Here is a 17,739-nt window from a genome sequence, read left to right as displayed (position 1 = left end):
GATGATTAAGGGACTGGAGGCTAAAACATATAAGGAACAGTTGCTGGAATTGGGTATATCTAGTTTAATGAAGAGAAGGACGAGGGGACACAGGATAGCAGTGGTCCAATATATTAGGGGCTGCCCCAAAGAAGAGGGAGTCAAGCTATTCTCCAAAGCACCTGAAGGCAGAACAAGAAGCAACAGAGGGAAACTAATCCAGGAGAGAAGCAACCTAGAACTAAGGAGAAACTTCCTGACAGTGAGAACAATTAACCAGTGGAAAAACCTGCCTCCAGAAGCGGCGAATGCTCCAACAATGGAAGTTTTTAAGAAGAGACAGGATAGCCATTTGTCTGAAATGGTACAGGCTTTCCTGCTGGAGCAGGGGGTTGGATTTGATGACCTCCAAGGTCCCTTCTAACTTTATTATTATTATTGTTGTTGTTGTTGTTGTTAATTAATTAAGAGATAGTGCCAAGGCCGAAAAAGAAAAACGAAGTATACAACCGCAACCAGCAGATGGGAGAACCCATTTACGGATTTATCAAATAAACGCACTCTAAATCCACCAAGAAAGAAGAGATTCAAAAGTTTCAAAGAGATCCCAACTTAATTAGCACCCTTGTAAAGGAGAGCTGGAGGGTTGCCAGATGTGGTGCCCTGGTTCTCTTAATGTAATCCTTAATTTGGTATTTCTCAAGCTCAGCGATTTTAAGATGTGTGGACTTCAGCTTTCTAGAATTCCCCAGCGGTTGCTGAAACGGAGAAACACAGCCTTAATTCTTGGCATTAAAGTCTGTATAATTTGGCTTCTTTCACCGTGCTTGACAGCTGCCAAATATGGGGGCCTTTCAGGTTGATGGACCTCCAATGTCAGATGTTCTTGTTGGCTATTTTCCTAGGGGGGGGGAATCTGAATGTCTGATAAACTCTTTGCCATCAATCAAGCTAGCTCCCTTTAGCTTTTCTGCCTGTATTGTATTTCTTTAGGGATATATAGATATTCTTTCCGCCTTGGCTCAGAAATACCTCTTAAATACAGGTGCTTTCTTAATACTTTATCTTATCTGATATCCAAATGCTGTTTAAAAAAAAGAGGCCAATTTGCTTTAGAGCAGCGGTTCTCAACCTGTGGGTCGGGACCCCATTTGGGGTCGAACAACCATTTCACGGGGGGTCGCCAAACAAGGCTGTCCACCATTTTTTTCCCCTTTTCTTTGGCCACGCCCCTGGCACCCGGTGATGTATAAGTGGTTGGGGGTCACCACAATATGGGGAACTGTATTATGGGGTCGCGGCATTAGAAAGGTTGAGAACCACTGCTTTAGAAGCTAAGCCAAAAACTGGGTGACTGGGAGTTCTAGTTCTGCGTTAGATACAGCTGAATAACTTTGAGCCAGTCATTCTCTCTCAGCCCTTAGAAGGAAGGAATAACAAGAAAACAGTAGGGACTACCGCTGCCAGAGGTCAAGATTAATTCTAAGGCACCCCCCCACAAAAAAGCTCTAAAACCTCAACCGTGCCAGCCTATCCCGAAAGAGGATACAGCCTTAGGCGAATGAATTTGAGTGAGATTGAAATCTTTAGGAAACACTAAAAGGTAGAAAACAACAAAACATATTTATGTATGTTACTTATATGTAAGGCTGTAGCTCTATGTTGTACATTGTACGTTTAAATGTGTGTTATGTATGTGTACACTTTGAGAGCAAGCAACTAAATTTCATTTTTAACAGGTGCCATTGTGCCCACAGTAAAAAAATGACAATAAAGGTTCTCTCTCTCTCTCTCTCTCTCTCTCTCTCCATCCATCCATCCATCCACCCTTTCACCTATCCTCTATCTATCTCTCTCTATCTACACCCTTCTATCTATCTATCTATCTATCTATCTGTCTGTCTGTCTGTCTGTCTGTCTGTCTGTCTGTCTGTCTGTCTGTCTATCTATCTATCTATCTATCCACCCTTCCACCTATCCTCTATCTATCTCTCTCTATCTACACCCTTCTATCTATCTATCTATCTATCTGTCTGTCTGTCTGTCTGTCTGTCTGTCTGTCTGTCTATCTATCTATCTATCCACCCTTCCACCTATCCTCTATCGTATCTATATCTATCTATCTACACCCTTCTATCTATCTATCTATCTATCTATCTATCTATCTATCTATCTATCTATCCACCCTTCCACCTATCCTCTATCGTATCTATCTATCTCTCTCTCTATCTATCTATCTATCTATCTATCTGTCTGTCTGTCTGTCTGTCTGTCTGTCTGTCTATCTATCTATCTATCCACCCTTCCACCTATCCTCTATCGTATCTATATCTATCTATCTACACCCTTCTATCTATCTATCTATCTATCTATCTATCTATCTATCTATCCACCCTTCCACCTATCCTCTATCGTATCTATCTATCTATCTATCTATCTCTATCTATCTATCTATCTATCTATCTATCTATCTATCTATCTATCTCTATATGTACACCTATCTATCTATCTATCTATCTATCTATCTATCTGTCTACACCCTTCTATCTATCTATCTATCTATCTATCTATCTATCTATCTATCTATCCACCCTTCCACCTATCCTCTATCATATCTCTCTCTATCTATCTATCTATCTATCTATCTATCTATCTATCTATCTATCTACACCCTTCTATCTATCTATCTATCTATCTATCTATCTATCTATCTATCTATCTATCTATCTATCTATCCATACTTCCACCTATTCTATCTATCTATCTATCTATCTATCTATCTATCTATTTAACTATCTATCTATCTATCTGTCTGTCTGTCTACAACAAGTTCTAAATAATTTGAGGTGTGCTCACAATTCTTTATTGCATCTGGACTTAAGAAAAGGTGGATTGTTCTAAGTTGAACCAATGGAATTATGGAGAATATCAAAATTATAATGGAATATAGTATTATGGTTTAATTAGGCTTCCTTAGTTATGCTCCTCCTCCTCCTCCTCCTCCCATAAGGCCATTGAACCAAATGCATACTGCCCTATTTGAACTACTTATTCCCAAAGACCATCATCAAGCATTTACAGACTCTAATGCAAGCCTAACGTCTGGTGCAGGGTGGGAAAAATGAGGCCCTCGGTGTAAAAACTCAGGCTAGCTGGTAAGGCTTTCCCTGTAGGAAACCCCGTTTATTCGATCCATGTCTAGCAAACGTTTCTTGCATAACGGTGGACTCTCCTCACATGCGCCCCGACTTGCCAAAGGCTCACATACGCTGTCCAGAGGATAAAAGAAAGGGACAAACAACGAAGTCGCATCATCTGCCGCAATAATCAAACACTGTAATTAAACAGTGAAAGAAAGAATCTGTTCGACCTTTTCATTTCGCCTGATTTGTTTTGCTGCTTTCAATTTATAGGGCTGCCCAACTTAACCTTGTGACTCACTAGGATCAGATCACCAGTAAGTTATAAATTGGCAGCTAGGGCGGAACAAAACCATTATAAGCATCACCGGTGTTTTATAGCGTTGTTTGTTTGTTTCAAGATTGGGTTACTTGAAGACTGGAGATGTTTGTAAACCTTGAAGTGGGGGGGGGAGACTAGGTTGTAATCATCTGTCTGTCTGCCTGCCTGCCTGCCTGCCTGCCTATCTATCTATCTATCTATCTATCTATCTATCTATCTATCTATCTATCTATCATCTATCTATCTATATCATCTATCTAGCTATCATCTATCTATCTATCTATCTATCATCTATATCATCTATCTATCATCTATCTATCTATCTATCTACAGTATCTGTCATCTATCTATCCATTTCTGCACAATCTAATTTTTTCTTAATTAGTTCTTCCATTGGTAAGTTTTCATTTTTCCAATACTGGGCAAATACAATTCTTGCTGCAGTTAATACATGTAAAATTAAAAACACACAATATTTACCTATCATCTTCTATCTGTCTGTTTGTCTGTCCGTCCATTTATCTCTATCTATCTATCATCTATCTAACTAACCTATATCTATTATATATCTATCATCCATCCATCCATCATCTATCATTTGTCTAACATATCTATCATCCATTATCTATCTGCCTGCCTGCCTGCCTGCCTGCTTATCTATCTATCTATCTATCTATCTATCTATCTATCTATCTATCTATCTATCTATCTATCTATCTAGCAGGAGACCCTACACCATTTTAGACAAATAGCTAACTAATCTCTCGAAAACTTCCAATGATGGAACACTCACAACTTCTGAAGGCATTAATTGTCCTGTCAATTTTTCCTTATAATTAAGGTACTTCTCTCTTTGATTAGTTTCCATCCATTGCTGCTTGTCCTGCCTTAAAGTACTTTGGAGAATAGTATGGCATATTCTTTATGGCAGCCCCTCAAATATTGGAACACTGCTATCATGTCACCCCTAGTCCTTCTTTTCTACCAATCAGAATAGAGTTGGAAGGGACCTTGGAGGTCTTCTAGTCCAGCCCCCTGCTCAAGCAGGAGACCCTAGACCATCTCAGACAGGTGGCTGTCCAGTCTCTTCTTCAAAGTCTCCAGTGATGGAGCACCCACAATGTCCAAAGGCAAAGCTGTTCCACTGGTTAATTGTCCTCACTGTTAGGAAGTTTCTCCTTCATTCCAGGTTGCTTCTCTCCTTGATTAGGTTCCATCCATGGTTTCTTGTCCTGCTCTCAGGTGCTTTGGAAAATAAGTTGATCCCTTCCTCTTCGTGGTCTTTTCATTAGACTAGACATACTCAATTCTTGCAACTGTTCTTCATATGTTTCCAACAGCAGCTTTAAGCTGCTGTATGCTCTACGGTGGAATCTAGAATTCAGGGGGGTGTGATATTAAGGAGACTACACTGATGTTAAATTTAATTACAGCCGCAAGGTTGTTAGTAGGGCAATGTTGGAAGAAGGAATCTTTGCCTACTTTGCAAGAGTGGTTTCTTAAAGTTTCTTATTTGGCGGAAATGGCAAAGATTTCAGCTTTTTTGAAGGATCAATCGCAAGAGAAGTATGTTGTGGTATGGAAAAAATGGATAGATTTTATACAATATAAGTTAGATATAAAAATATTATCTAGTTTTTTAACAATTTATATTCAAAATGGAATATTTTGTTTTTTTTTCTTTCTTTTTTTTGTTCTTTTTTTCCTTTTTTCATTCTTTTTTTTTAAACATTTATCTTTTGTATTCATGTTTTTTTATATATATACTATTGTTAATCATTTTATAATTTTTCTAATTAATGTATTTAGATTTTTAACTAATGTTAGATTTATTTATGGTTTATATCTTTTTTTAAGATTCTTTGATGAAATTCTAATTAAGCCTATATCCAGCTCTGGGAAGGTTGGGGGAGGGAATGGGAGGGTTGGGGAGGTTGGGGGGAAGATTGTTTTGTTTTTGTAAAATGTCAAAAATTCAATAAAAATTATCTTTGAAAAAAAAGAATTCAGGGGGGTGGGCGGTGGAAATGTTTTTTCTGGGTCTTCAAAACTGTTTCCCTTTCTTATCAACTAATGAGGGAGGAGGGGAAAACAACTCACAGTGGTATAAAGCCCAATTAGGCATGCTGCAGGCTGAGTATTCAGAACTGTTTCTCTGTTCTCTCGAGTTTCCTTTATCAGTAGTTTCAACAAACAGGGGGGAAAGAAACGGAACGCTGTTTTGTACCGAATTTCAGTCCAATCCCCAGAAGCCGTACGTACACACACTGCAGGACAGAGAGTCTTTATTTACTTCCCATTGTTAACTTAGTGCAGAATTGCACACCACGTATCCACAGCGCAACACTGCGCATCTGACGAACATGTTGCATTGTGGAGAACATGACCTACTCCAAAGAAAATTTTAAAAGGCAAGGAAAATTCCCTGGCAGAACAAATAGTACTTTATGAGCTCGCAACAAAGATGATCAGGGGACTGGAGGCTAAAAGATACAAGGAACGGTTGCTGGAATTGGGTATGTCTAGTTTAATGAAGAGAAGGACGAGGGGGGACATGATAGCAGTGTTCCAGTATCTCAGGGGCTGCCCCAAAGAAGAGGGAGTCAAGCTATTCTCCAAAGCACCTGAAGGAAGGAGAACAAGCAACGGATGGAAACTCATCAAGGAGACAAGCAACCTAGAACTAAGGAGAAACTTCCTGACAGTGAGGACAATTAACCAGTGGAACCACCTGCCTCCAGAAGCGGTGAATGCTCCAACACTGGAAGTTTTTAAGAAGAGACTGGACAGCCATTTGTCTGAAATGATATATAGGCTTTCCTGCCTGAGCAGGGGGTTGGACTAGATAACCTCCAAGGTCCCTTTTGACATTATTATTATTATTATTATTATTATTATTATTATTATTATTATTATTATTATTATTAACAACCTGCCTCCAGAAGTTGTGAATGCTCCAACACGGGAGGTTTTAAAGAAGAGACTGGACAGCCATTTGTCTGGAATGGTCTAGGGTTTCCTGCCTGAGCAGGGGGTTGGACTAGATGACCTCCAAGGTCCCTTCCAACTTTATTATTACCTCCCCTGTTTTACCAGCAAGTCAAAGCAACAAAAACCTCACAAAAGCTAAGGAATGTATGAGCAGATGAGATGGAGAGAAACCCCAAGCAATGGGACCAGAATATTTCAGGAACTCTTCCTGCATGAAAAGGGTCAGAGGTGGCACTACGGTCATAATAATTTATTTATCAGCAAAAAAGGGGGGGGATTACAAAGGTGCTTTTTCAAAAGGCAACCCGGCTTTGTTTTTTTGCTTGAAGACCTTTCGCTTCCCATCTAAGAAGCTTCTTCGGTTCTGACTGAATGATGGAAGATGGAAGGATTTATATTTCTTGCAGTCCTCTGATCATTAGGAGTCTTCCTGAGAGTCACTGAGATAAACCTGGAGGTTTGTCTGTGTCTTCGGGGTCCCCTCAGTGCTGCAAATGGGTGTGGAGCCTTCTTGGAGCTGCTGAAAGGACTGTGTTGTAGATTGGAGATGGGTGGTGTCGTATCCCTCCCCCTCTGTGGAGGGAGGGCCATTCAATTTTGACCTAGATGGCCTCTTGGAGCCCTCTTTCAAACCAGCGGTCCTCTCTGTCCAAAATGTGGACTGTGCAGTCTTCAAAAAAAAAAAAGTCCTTTGTCTTTCAAATGCAGACGGACTGCTGAATTTTGTCCCGATGGGTTTGCTCTCCTACAATTGTTTGTGAAGTGGTTGTTTTACATGTCTCATTGCACTGTACTCCATATATCACAATGCTCCGTGTTTTATCCTTGGCGTGGACAAGCTTCGGCCTTAGTTTATTTTCTGGGCAGTATATTTTCTGATTGTGAAAAAGATGTAGAGACAGTGGAAAGAGTGCAGAAAAAAGCAATAAAGATGATCAGGAGACTAGAGAGTAAAACATATGAAGAACGGTTGCTGGAATTGGGTATGTCTAGTTTAACAAAGAGAAGGATGAGAGGAGACATGATAGCAGTTTTCTAGTATCTCAGGGGCTGCCCCAAAGAAGAGGGAGTCAAGCTCTTCTCCAAAGCACCTGAAGGCAGAACAAGAAGCAACGGATGGAAACTAATCAAGGAGAGAAGCAACCTGGAACTAAGGAGAAATTTCCTGACTGTGAGAACAATTAACTTGACAACTATTTGCATGCTGAAAGATTCCCAGGTTTGTGTAACAAACAAAGGTTTGATCATGAAACCAAGCCAGACACTCCAGATGGTGAAATTAAGTCCATCCTCGAAAATATTTCCAACAACAGAGCTCCAAGTATTGTTTTACACAGTAGAAGGATGTTTATTTAAACAAATTGCGAGCCAATTTACAAAAGGCTACACACTGATAGAACAATAGCTGACTTTCCATCATCCTTCGCTGAGTTATCAGGGTGGCTACAGAGAATTTGGACACCGTACAGGCAGAGCGAAAGAGATAAGGAAAGATACATTAATACATGAATAAAGCTATTGTTTTCCAAAGAGCTGATGAAAAATTTCTTAGCTGCTCTTGTAAAGGAAGAAAGTAGGGTTAACAGCCCTCCAGCTAAGCTGCAGGCATTCGTGAAATACCAGCAAACCTGTTTAAGCTTTACAGGATAATGCAGTTCAAGGGCCACATACGGTCTGCAAGTAGATAGGAAAAGAAAAAAGAACAGTGGTGAAGGGACTGGAAAAAAATAGTTGCAAAAGTTGGACCTTAAAAAAGAAAGACAGGAAGAAAATCCACGCGTGCTGGAGAAGGCTCCTGCATATTCCTTGGACACCAAAGGTAGCTAAGAAGCAAATCCTGGAGGACATAACACCAGATATGTCACTGGAAAGCAAAATCAGAAAACTGAGTCTTGCTTATTTTGGCCATGTTACGTGGGGGAATAGCAATAGCAATAGCACTTAGACTTATATACTGCTCCGTAATGCTTTACAGCACACCCTCTGAGTTGTTTACAAATATTAGCATCTTGCTCCAAACAATTAGTAGCAACTGTGAGAGGGATCTCGGAGGCCTAGTGGACAATCCCTTAAATAGGAGCCAGCCGTGTGCTGCAGCTGCCAAAAAAGCCAACACAGTGCTAGGCTGCATGAACAGAGGGATAGAATCAAGATCAGGTGAAGTGTTAATACCACTTTACAAGGCCTTGGTAAGGCCACACTTGGAATCCTGCATCCAGTTTTGGTCACCACGATGTAAAAAAGAGGTTGAGACTCTAGAAAGAGTGCAGAGAAGAGCAACAAAGAGGATCAGGGGACTGGAGGCTAAAGCATATAAGGAACAGTTGCTGGAATTGGGTATGTCTACTTTAATGAAGAGAAGGACGAGGGGGGACGGGATAGCAGTGTTCCAGTATCTCAGGGGCTGACCCAAAGAAGAGAGAGTCAAGTTATTCTCCAAAGCACCTGAACACAAGACAAGAAGCAACAGATGGAAACTGATCAAGGAGAGAAGCAACCTAGAACTAAGGAGAAATTTCCTGACAGTGAGAACAATTAATCAGTGGAACAGCTTGCCTCCAGAAGCGGTGAATGCTCCAACACTGGAAGTTTTTAAGAAGAGACTGGACAGCCATTTGTCTGAAATGGTACAGGCTTTCCTGCTGGAGCAGGGGGCTGGACTAGATGACCTCCCAGGTCTCTTCCAGCTCTGAAGGTCCCAAAGAATTAGAAGCGACTGAATGACCGAATAACAGCCACAGCTCTGAATAACCTAGCTACTGTAAATATAGCAACACATAAATAAATAAATAAATGGATAAACTACCCAACTATTTATGCATTGCGCTGTGTGTATATTTTATTGTGAAGCCGCAAAAATCTCTCTTTCTCTGCCTCAAAACTATTTTTAGTCCAGAATGCATTATACATTAATATACCTCTCCTCATTAAGAAGAGATATGGTCACGGTACACAAAAGTACACTGTGTATTCGCACACACAGCCCTTAATAGGTGACTGTCAAGATAAAATTGTAAAATATTTACCTTTTTTTCCCCCCTATTTTCTGTTTTTCATGGGATTCCAATAAAGCAGGTAAATTTAATGAGAAAGGGCTGCGTTGTTGTGGCTTCCTGTATTGTAAAAGAAAGAAGAGGTTAGTGAATCACAGATATTATCCACACGATGTGCTATACAGTAAGGACCTTTATTTCCCATTGAATTAAAAACAGAGGAACCTTATTAGGATACTTGCTAAAATCCAAAATAAAGTCCATCAGCTCTCTAGTATTGGACACGTATCACGTTAGACATGTCTAATGGAATGCTTGAAACAATAGGAGTGATATTCTTTATAGGGATATTCTTCCCTTTCATTTTTTTATTCAATCGGAAGAGAATTTCAAGAACAGAACAGAACAGAATGGAATAGAATGGAATGGAATGGAATAATAGAATAGAAAAAATGGAATGGAATAGAATAGGAGTAGAATAGAATAGAATAGAATAGAATAGAATAGAATAGAATAGAATAGAATAGAATAGAATAGAATAGAATAGAATGGAAATAGAATGAAATAGAATAGAATAGAATAGAATAGAATAGAATAGAATAGAAATAGAATAGAAATAGAAAGAAATAGAATGAAATAGAATAGAATAGAATAGAATGAAATAGAATAGAATAGAATAGAATAGAATAGAATAGAATAGAATAGAATAGAAATAGAATAGAAATAGAAATAGAATGAAATAGAATAGAATAGAATAGAATAGAATAGAATAGAATAGAATAGAATAGAATAGAATAGAATAGAATAGAATAGAATAGAAAATATGGAATGGAATGGAATAGAATAGAATAGAATAGAATGGAATGGAATGGAATGGAATGGAATGGAATGGCATGGAATGGAACGGAATGGAACGGAATACAACAGAGCTGGAAGATACCTTGGAGGTCATCTAGTCCAGCCCCCTGCTCAAGCAGGAGGACCTACACCATCTCAGACAGGTGACTGTCCAGTCTCTTCTTAAAAACCTCCAGTGATGGAGCGCCCACGATGTCTGAAGGCAAAGCTACCCCTGAATAAAACAGGAGCAGCCAACTTTTTCAGTCTTTTAAAGATTGTTTCGGCCTTAAGGACTGCTTGAAGCACTACAAGAAATGTGGTGTCCTCAGCAGGCGACAGGTCCTAAAATATTGATCCTTTACGGGGAGTTTAAGAGTCAAAGGGGCCGTCTTAAAACTTGCTTTAACTAAACAAAACCCTAAAGTCATATTGTTGATTCAGGGTTTATCTTGAACGTGCCAAGTTGGGTTCTGCCTGCACTGAGAAAATAACAAGAATAACAATAACAATAATAACAACAACAACGATAATGATAATGATAATAATGTTGGAAATGCCCTTAGAGGTCATCTAGTCCAACCCCCTGCTCAGGCAGGAAAACCCTCTACCATTTCAGACAAGTGGCTGTCCAATGTCTTCTTAAAAACATCCAGTGATGGAGCATCTGCAACTTCTGGAGGCAGATTGTTCCACTGGTTAATTGTTCTCTCTGTCAGGAAATTCCTCCTTAGTTCCTGGTTGCTTCTCTCCTTGATTAATTTCCATCTGTTGCTTCTTGTCCTGCCCTCAAGCGCTTTGGAGACTAGCTTGACACCCACCCCCTCTTCTGTATCCAAAAATATGTTTGCCCCACTTAACAATGTAGAGACATTAGACGATATTTTACAACACCATTTTTTTTTATCATCTTAAGACGTAGTTCGATTTTCTCCTCAAGCCCATATATGCGATTAAAGTTAATGCCGAAAAGTATTTCTAAGACTCTAAGGATGCTAAGAAGTGTTTCTGTAATTACAGCATATGACTATTCACTCTGATTTCCCCTCCAAAAGCCCTTTCGATACGAAAAGGCAGATGTGCTTTTGTTTGGTTTTTTATCGAAATGACATTGCCACGAACGGCTTCTATCTTTCCCAGCCGGGCAAACATCCTTCTTAAGAAAATATTTCTTGCAGCCATACAAATCTTATGCGCGGAGATCCAATATTGCCTTTGTGGCCTTTGGAGGGGAACGGCGCCCGCCAGAAAGAGAAATCAATGCTCCCTATATTTGTTTGATGTTTTTATAGATTAAAACCGTGGCATAACAAGGTAATCTTTCCAAGACGGAATTCGCAAGGCATCGCCTTCCATTATTTCCTTCGAGGTAGACAGAGGGATCATCCGGCATCTGACAGGAGCCGGGGATTAATGTGCGTGTTGACTTTTTTTAAGCTTCTGAGTTTTTGCATAAAGGCTTCTAGTCAACACTTCTCCTTTTAAAAGCAGCTTGTCAAAAACTTTAACCCTTCTGACTGAAGGATGCTTTTTTAAAAAGCATGTCAAAGCAAATGGCTAAGCATTTTTTTTACCCTCCCCCCCCCCAAAAATAGATGATAATGTGGAGTTGTTTTCACAGCAATATATATCTCCTGTGAAGTAATGGAAGTAATAATCATCATAATAAATAAAATTAAAAAATAATTTAAAAACTACGGGATGTTATTCACCTGAGGATTAAAACCAACAGAGAGTCATCTGCAGGGACCTAATTCTTATATTGCTAATCTTGCAATAAGTTAAAAATATGCAAGCTTTACAGGGTGGGGTTGAAACACCATGGCAACATTGAAAAACTAGCGGCCGTTTAGGTATAGAGGTGGCCCTCAGCTAACAACAACAACAATAATAATAATAATATCATTTGCCTGTAAGCCAGAACTGGTGGGATCATAAAATAGAGAAAGTCATAGAAAATGATAAAGTTAAACTGCTCTGGGACTTCAGAATTCAAACAGACAAGCACCTGCAACATAACACCTCAGACTTAACAATTGTCAATAAGAAAGACAAAAAAGTCTGGATAGTGGACGTGGCAGTGCCCGGAGACAGCAGAATAGACGAGAAAGAACTGGAGAAGATCACAAAATACGAAGACTTACAAACAGAAAGAGAAAGACTGTGGCAAAAGCAAGCAAGGGTAGTACCAATAGTCATAGGCGCCTTGGGTGCAATCCCAAAACAACTGGAGCACCACTTGAACACCATTGGCATTGACAAATTCACTATTAGTCAATTGCAAAAGGCGGCCTTACTAGGAACTGCTTCCGTCCTGCGACGATATCTGTAATACCATCAAACATCCACATCTGCCTATCCCAGGTCCTGGGCAAGGACTCGATAGGTAGACAAAAATGCCAAATCCAGTCTGAACATCTGGCTGACTGCGATGATCCATAATTATAATAAAGTTGGAAGGGACCTTGGAGGTCATCTAGTCCAACCCCCTGCTCAGGCAGGAAACCCTACACCATTTCAGACAAATGCCTGTCCACTCTCTTCTTAAAGACAGTTCGAAGTTATAACAGCATGGAAAAGAGTGACTTACGGCCATTTTTCACACTTACGACCCTTGCAGCATCCCCGCAGTCATGTGATCAAAATTCAGAAGCTTGGAAACTGACATGGATTTATGACTGTCGCAGTCTCCCGGGGGGAGATCACGTGATCCCCTTTTGCGACCTTCTGACAAGCAAAGTCTATGGGGGAAGCGGATTCACTTAACGACCAGGTTGCTAACTTAATGGCAGCGATTCGCTTAACAACGGGGGCAAGAAAGGACGTAAAGTGGGAGAAAACTCACTTAACAAATGTCTCACTGTGCAACAAAAATGTTGGGCTTCATTGTAAGTTGAGGACTACCTCTAATTGGATTATATCTCCCATCAGCCTCAGCCTGCATGTCCAAGCAACAATTAATTAGAAGAATTGACCAGTGGAACAGCTTGCCACCAGAAGCTGTGAATGCTCCAACATTGGAAGTTTTTAAGAAGAGACTGGACAGCCATTTGTCCGAAATGGTATAGGGTTTCCTGCCTGAGCAGGGGGTTGGACTAGATGGCCTCCAAGGTCCTTTCCAACTCTATTATTGTTGTTGTTGTTGTTGTTATCTGGGTTTTGTAGTTCTGCAGAGCCACCAATGCCCAAAGTTAAATTTAAGATACTTTATATTACATATCGTAAAAGTACATTTATATTAACGTTTCCCAAAATACAGAAGCTAATTTAGAACTACATGGCAGAGTTAACTAAAGTGTGAATATCATTCATTTCTATGGCCATTAATGTCGGCAAATTTTTCTTTTCCACACAGCCGTGAAATTCAGCATATTGTCTCGAATGAGCGAGGCTCCTGTAAAGACAGCTAGATGGATGGGGGGGGCGGTTGTGGGGGAGTGTGTTTGTGTTACTCTACACAGGCGCTGGGCGGGCATGTGTTGGTTCGCTAACCAATTTATTGGGATGAGCCAGCCCAAACAGAGAGCGTTGGGTTAGCCCCACAAAAAGGCAAAATCAGAACGCTTATATATCCACAGATACAAATGCCCACTTGAAATGAATCCCTCGGAACAGTAACATCCCTTCCCCACCAGCCTCTGTCCAGTTAGCTCTAAAGATGCAGGTCTAGTTCTTTCTCTGGATTTATTCAAACACAGATCCCCACCTCCAGATTGCAGTTAAAGTCCATTCTTATCGCAGGGTTTCAGTTCAGGCTTTGGAAGCACATTGTGGCTTCTGTTCGGGGACAACAGAATAACAGAATTGGAAGGGAAGCATCTGTCAGGAATGGTGTAGGCATTCCTGCTTGGGCAGGGGGTTGGACTAGATGACCTACAGGGTCCCTTCCCACTCTGTTATTCTATTCTATTCTATTCTATTCTATTCTATTCTATTCTATTCTATTCTATTCTATATTTTCTATTCTGTTCTATTCTATTCTATTCTATTCTATTCTATTCCATTCCATATTTTCTATTCTATTCCATTCCATTCCATATTTTCTATTCTATTCTATTCTATTCTATTCTATTCTATTCTTCCATCCCATTCCATATTTTCTATTCTATTCTATTCTATTCTATTCTATTCTATTCTATTCTATTCTATTCTATTCTATTCTATTCTATTCTTCCATTCCATTCCATATTTTCTATTCTATTCTATTCATCATCATCATCATCATCATCATCATCATTATTATTGATCACTGGACAAATTAGAGTAGAAAAAATGTCAAGAAATTCACACCCCTCAAAAGGCATTGCAGTCCATCTATGGGGAATTCCCCCCAAATGTTGTCTCTCGTTACAAGGAATGCATCAAACAAACTTCCATCAAAGGGAAAGATTATTGGGTAGGTAACCAATACAGGACAGTATCCCTGATGCTGAATTTTCCGTCAGACCTACAGTTGAATCCTCCAAGATTTATTTCCACTCTTAACATACAGATGGTATATAAAATAGAATGTTTTTAAGGGGAAAAATTTGTAGGGTCTTTTTCTCGCTAGAGCTGTTCAACCACTGATACTTCTTCTTTAAAGAAGAACCATCTTCTTTGCACTTTGCTCTTGATACCGCTAAATAACCAGTATATTATTTCAAATATATAATTGAAAAATAGGCCTATTTATTAAACAAGGCATATAGTCTGAACAGGCTGCTGTTATAGCCAGGCCTGCAGCTTCCGACATCGCTGTAAGCCACATTTTCATTCTGATTATTCCTACAGAGGTTTGTTCTCCCTTTTGCCAGATAATTACAATTTTAAGGATATTTTCTACCAATTAATCCAACAGCAGAGGTTGGCCTGAGCCTATAATTTCCCAGTTCTCCTCTGAAACCACGATAGGACTCTATCAGTTACAAGAGGTGATCTCTATTATCTCAAACCATCCTGAGGTAGCCACAAAATCTCAGAATAAAAAGCCGTCAAATCGCCGCGATTAATTTGAAGGACACCTTGTCCTATTTTTGCCTGTGGAAACCTGGACCGTTAAGCCGATCCCGTCGGAAACCAATAGGAGTTGGATGTAGCCACCATCAATCTGAATTTAATCACATTTTGCACCACGATCTCACTTTCCTTTTAGAGTATTTATAGCCGTGGTTGCTGCATTTCAGTTCTAATCTGCTCCTGACACATATTAGCCCCCTGTCAAAAGACACAATGGATGACCCATGCAATATTTAAATAGGGGTCAAATCAAGTCTGTTTCTTAGTGTTGAGTTGGTAACTTCAACGCCCAGCACTCCTTGGCACAGGGCGTTAATCACGCAAGAACACACCATGTACATTGGCTGATTCCTTGCTTCTCCACGTATTTTGATTAATTCTGAGGGCTTCCATCTTAGGCCTGGTCCAGCTCTAAATTAGAGAAGCTGCCAAACACGACTGGTAGGATATGGCTGAGGCGAGGAAGCTGATTCTTCTTCCGCTATGGAAATATTTGCCCATCTGTCTTCTACATCTGACAGGGCAGAATTCTGTTTTTTGCATTGGGGAGGGGTATTTGAAAAACAACCCAGGATAAACTTAACAAGGATGAAAAGAACACATGGTGGCCAGCTGAAATACTGCCAATAAAAGAAATGTGTAGTCATGGCATCACGGTGACCAAAACTGGATGGAGTATTCCAAGTGTAGCATTGTAAAGTGGTATCAACACTTCATGTGATCTTGATTCTATCCCTCTGTTCATGCAGCCTAGCACTGTGTTGGCTTTTTTGGCAGCTGCAGCACACGGCTGGCTCATATTTAAGTGATTGTCCACTAGGACTCCGAGATCCCTCTTACAGTTGCTACTATTGAGCAAACTACCACCTATACTATACCTATGCATTTGGTTTTTCTTGCCTAAATGTAGAACCTTACTTTTTTCATCCTTGAATTTCATTTTGTTAGACAGGGCCCAATGTTCAAGTCTGTCAAGATCCTCTTGTATCTTAAGCCTGTCTTCTGCAGTGTTGGCTATTCCTGCCAGCTTGGTGTCATCTGCAAATTTGATGAGTTCCCCCTCTATCCCCTCATCCAAATCGTTGATGAAGATGTTGAAGAGTACTGGGCCCAGAACAGAGCCCTGGGGCACCCCACTACACACTTCCTTCCATGTAGATGCGGTTCCATTGTGGACCTCACGCTGAGTACGGCCAGTCAGCCAGCTAAAACTCCATCTGGTGATGATGCTGTCTAACCCACATTTTTCTATCTTATCAAGTAGTAGATTGTGGTCTTGTTTGTCTTAATGTCATTCAGACTGCGTAAGTGTCTTAAAAAAGTTTTGGGGACGGGACTGCAAAGTTGAAATCTAAGCAATGGTAGTAATAAATGCACCTAGCGGACACCAGTGTTTATCAAATGTGAGAACTTTAAGATATGTAGACTTCAACTTCCTGAATTCCCCAGCTATGCTGGCTAGGGAATTCTGGGGGTTGAAGTCCATGTATCTTAAAGTTCCTGAGTTTGAGAATTCCTGGTGTACATGATAATCCACAAACAGCTACATCTTTGGGAAACAATCATTTCTCTTGAAGTAACTAGTTAGCATGTCTGTCTCGCAATCATTTCTCTTGAAGTAACTAATTAGCACCAGTGTATTTAAGTATTTATGTATTTATGCTCTTTAGAAGGCCAGATCCTGAAGTTGAAACTCAAGTACTTTGGCCACCTAATGAGAAGGAAGGACTCACTGGAGAAGAGCCTAATGCTGGGAAAGATGGAGGGCAAGAGAAGAAGGGGACGACAGAGAAGGAGATGGCTGGAGGGAGTCCCTGAAGCAGCAGGCGTGAGCTTCAATGGACCCCAGAAGATGGTAGAGGACAGGAAGGCCTGGAGGAGATCAACCCTGACTGCGCTTTAGAAGGCCAGATCCTAAAGTTGAAACTCAAATTGGCCACCTAATGAGAAGGAAGGACTCACTGGAGAAGAGCCTGATGCTGGAAAAGATTGAGGGCAATAGAAGAAAGGGACGACAGAGAAGGAGGTGGCTGGCTGGAGTCACTGAAGCAGTACGCGGGAGATTCAATGGACTCCAGAAGATGGTAGAGGACTGCAAGGCATGGAGGAACGTTATCCATGGGGTCGCGATGGGTCAGACATGGCTTCGCAACTAACAACAACAACATTTATGGACTTCCCATGGACTCAGATTTGAGGAAACAACTGAAGGTCATTTCAGAAAACTAACTGATCTGATACTCCGTGGATTTGCTTAACCTGTCCAACTAATGATGACACCTTAGGAAGAAATATATATATATAAATTCATCATTATACTGAGGAATCAGTGAAATGCAAGCTGTCCCTGGGTTAAGAACCTCTGACGTATGGACAACTCATACTTACAAACAGGCTGTCCACTACTTAAAACGGCGGGCAGCATTCTCCTTTCTCCAGCTGACGAACCGCTGAAGCCACTACAAAGTTTTCATGAACT

The 17,739-nt window shown here is 40.3% G+C and overlaps 1 protein-coding gene across 4 annotated transcripts in view; it reads right to left on the bottom strand.

The window, feature by feature from the left end:
- The window catches only part of ENOX1 (ecto-NOX disulfide-thiol exchanger 1), a 383,175-nt gene that overhangs the window by 169,667 nt on the left and 195,769 nt on the right, over positions 1–17,739 (bottom strand). For 3 of the 4 annotated variants that reach the window (XM_039366740.1, XM_039366739.1, XM_039366737.1), the window contains one exon: positions 9,459–9,545. The exons of the other annotated variant lie outside the window; for it this stretch is intronic. The gene's annotated coding sequence lies outside the window, so the exon portion shown is untranslated. The remainder of the gene's footprint in view (positions 1–9,458; positions 9,546–17,739) is intronic. 4 annotated transcript variants of the gene reach the window in all.

The sequence above is a fragment of the Crotalus tigris genome, unplaced genomic scaffold (genome assembly GCF_016545835.1).
Source record: "Crotalus tigris isolate CLP2741 ecotype Arizona unplaced genomic scaffold, ASM1654583v1 scf7180000020351.1464749751:1500972, whole genome shotgun sequence".
Classification (NCBI taxonomy): Eukaryota; Metazoa; Chordata; class Lepidosauria; order Squamata; family Viperidae; genus Crotalus; species Crotalus tigris.
The sequence above is the reverse complement of the archived record's forward strand: the minus strand, read 5'-3'. Positions and strand labels throughout refer to the sequence as shown.